We start from the raw sequence: 3,878 nt of genomic DNA, 5'->3' as shown, positions 1-3,878 counted from the left end.
TAACAATGTGTGCCACCTTCTAGGATTTTCTTCAATCTTCCATTTAATAAGCTTAATAATTCCTTTGTTGGACGCCTCGGCCTGCCCATTGGCTTCAGCATAGTAAGGAGAAGAATTCAATACTTTAATCCTCATACCGATTGCGAATTCATCAAACTCCCCTGATGTAAACATAGTACCCTGATCGGTAGTAATTGTTTGAGGGATTCCAAATCGGTAAATGATATGCTCCTTCACAAAATCAATCATATTGGCCGACGTGACCTTCTTCAAAGGAATGGCTTCAACCCATTTAGTGAAATAATCAGTGGCAACCAAAATAAACTTATGCCCCTTGCTAGACGGTGGATAAACTTGGCCGATCAGATCAATAGCCCATCCCCGGAACGGCTAAGGTTTGATAATAGGATTCACGGCCGATGCGGGTGCTCTTTGAATATTGCCAAACTTTTGACATCCTTGACACCCTTTGAAATATTTAAAGCAATCTTCAAGTATGGTCAGCCAGTAATATCCATTCCTCCTAATCATCCACTTCATCTTGAAAGCCGACTGATGTGCTCCACATACCCCTTCATGGATTTCTCCCATCAAACTCCTAGCTTCATCATCTCCTAAGCACCGGAGAAGAATCCCATCAATAGTTCGATAGTACAATTCATCTTCGAGGAGTACATATTTGGTTGCTTGAAACCGAACTCGTCTTTCGACTTTCTTGGATGGATCTTTCAAATAATCAACGATTTCTTTTCTCTAATCATTGGCACCAATTGCCGATATTGCATTAATCATGGGTTGATATCTCGAAGCATGCTGAGCCAACCGATTTGCTTCTTCATTAAGCAATCGAGGAATATACTCTAAATGGAAATCCTTGAATTCCTTTAATAGTTGCATGCTCCTCTCGTAATAACCTATAAGAATTCCACTTCGGCATTCATAGCTTCCAGCCAACTGATTTATAACTAGCATAGAATCCCCGAAGACCTCAACAGCATCAGCATGAACTTCTCTCAACAACTCTAATCCCTTTATTAAAGCTTGATACTCAGCCTGATTATTTGTTGACGTGGCAACAATCGGCAAATAGAACTCATACTTCCTTCCCCGAGGGGAAATTAATACTATGCCGATTCCTGGCCCCCGATCACATGTAGACCCATCAAAGAACAGCGTCCAAGGTACAATTTCCAAGGTCTCCACCGCGCCGCGATGTTGAGTTACCAAATCAGCCATAATCTGTCCCTTAACAGCCTTGACTGATTCATAACGCAGATCGAACTCCGACAGTGCCAGAATCCACTTGCCGATCCTGCCACTCATAATCGGCATGGACAGCATATATCGGACTACATCATCCTTGCAAACAACAGTGCATTTGGCCAACAACAAGTAGTGCCTCAACTTGATACATGAGAAATACAAGCATAAGCACAGTTTCTCAATAGCCGAATACCTGGTCTCAGCATCGACCAACCTCCTGCTTAAATAATAAATTACATGCTGTTTCCCTTCAAACTCCTGAATCAAAGCCGAACCGATGACCATCCCATCGGTAGACAAATACAATCTGAAAGGTTTTCCTTACTGAGGTGGAATTAGAACTGGAGGATTTACTAAATAATTCTTGATTTCATCCAGAGCCAACTGCTGTTCTTCTCCCCAAACAAACTCTTGATCGGTCTTTAACTTAAGAAGAGGACTGAAAGCACGAATTTTACCAGACAAATTAGATATAAATCTTCTGATAAAATTTACCTTGCCGATCAAGGACTAGAGCTCAGTCTTGTTGGTAGGGGCCACTATCTTATTGATGGCATCGATAGATCTTCGACTTATCTCAATCTCCCTTTGATGCACCATGAAACCAAGAAATTGTCCTGCTGATACGCCAAATGCACACTTATTGGGATTCATTTTCAAACCATGCTTCCTTGTGCATTCCAACACCTTTCGCAGATCGGCAAGATGTTTTGCGAAGTCTCCAGACTTAACCACCACATCATCGATATAAATCTCTACCAGCTTACCGATGAACTCATGAAAAATAAAATTCATGGCCCTTTGATATGTAGCACCAGCATTCTTTAGGCCAAAGGTCATGACTATCCATTCAAACAATCCGACATGACCAGGACATCTAAATGCAGTCTTTGGAATATCTTCCTCTGCCATGAATATTTGATTGTATCCTGCATTGCCATCCATAAAGCTAATGATCCGATGCCCAGCCGTGGCGTCAACCAGCAGATCGGCAACAGGCATTGGGTATCCATCCATCGGCGTAGCTTTATTGAGATTCCTAAAATCAATGCATACCCGAAGCTTCCCGTTCTTCTTGTAGACTGGAACAACATTGGAAATCCATTCGGCATACCGACAGCTTCAATAAGTTTGGTGATTTCGGCATTAATAATCAGGGAGGATGTTAGGATTACATCGGCGAGCTGGCTGTTGATGTGGCCGAAATCCAGACTTGATAGGCAACCGATGTTCAACAATTGATCGGTCCAAACCAGGCATCTCAGTATAATCCCAAGCAAAGCAATCTATATATTCCTTTAACAAATCAGTTAACTGTCGCTTACACTCAGAATCTAACTTAGCACTAATAAAAGTGGGTCTAGGTTTATCACCACTACCTATATCTACTTCTACCAGATCATCGGCCGATGTGAATCCCTGGCCTAACTTTCCATCATCTGCGAACCTATCCATCAAAAACCTTCGTCAGAACCGACTGCTTGGATCGGTGGAATCTCGTAATCGGCAACCTTGAGAAAATCCTTCTCCCAGACTTCTCCTGAAATACACCTAGTCCTCTCATAGGTATCCGCCTCTGCCGATGCAATGACATAAGCAGAATCTCCCGGGACAATCTCAATTTTGTCTCCTACTGTCGACGAAAGCTGGTCGGCAGTCTACCTTGGGGTATACCCACGGTAGTAGTTTATCGGTAGACGGTGCGCAAACTACGAACTCGATGGTGACGCAAGACACGGACAAGCTTTTTATCCACGTTCGGCCGCCGAGTTGGCGTAATACCTACGTCCTGCGTCTGGTTGTATTGATTTGTGTTGAGAGAATATGATGTCCTAGGGGGGTCCCTTGCCTCTCCTTATATAGTCTGAAGGGCAGGGTTACAGATCTGGAAACTAATCCTAGTCGGTTACAATTGTCATAGATAGTTCGATATCAATTCCTATTCTAACCGACTAGAATCCTGCTTGATCTCCACATCTTGCTTCCTTGCGCGAAACTCCAGGCTGTCGGATCAAGCCTTGAACTCGTCTCGTAATGGGCCAAGCCTCCTAGCCCAAGTCTAGCCGTAAGGGTATAGGGGTCTATCCCCCCACAGCTAGTCCCCGAGCACCATGTATTGTGATGTAACACGTCGTCTTGAGCTTCTTCGATCAGTGAGGCTTGACGTCTTCAATAAGCAGGAAAGTCGTCCAAACAGTTGCAACAGTATTTTGACCAACTCAAAAAACAGTTGATCAACATTGACATCGAAGAAGCAGGTTGTTTGAAGAATGCATGGTGCTCTAAATTAAAAAAGATTTCTTTCTTGGTGAAGTGTGCCCACTTTAGTTTTCTGAAAAGTATAGTCTTTCAGAAAGCAAGCATATTCACCGGAAGGTGAAGTGTGCCCACTTAGTCCCCGAGCCTGGTAGTAGGTGACGTAGACACGTGGTGCCAGGGTCAAAAGAAAAGTTCTTAAAGAAATTCTGAAACTGAGATGCATCGCCAGATGCATCGTACCAATGTAGTCCCCGAGCTTGCTGGAAGGCGAAGTATGAGCCTTGTAGCAAGGTCTAAAAAGTTGAATTTACCAGTCCGTCTGCAATTGAATATACTAATCGACCAGTCCCCGAGCA

Source organism: Sorghum bicolor, chromosome 4 (genome assembly GCF_000003195.3).
Source record: "Sorghum bicolor cultivar BTx623 chromosome 4, Sorghum_bicolor_NCBIv3, whole genome shotgun sequence".
Lineage (NCBI taxonomy): Eukaryota > Viridiplantae > Streptophyta > Magnoliopsida > Poales > Poaceae > Sorghum > Sorghum bicolor.
The sequence above is the reverse complement of the archived record's forward strand: the minus strand, read 5'-3'. Positions refer to the sequence as shown.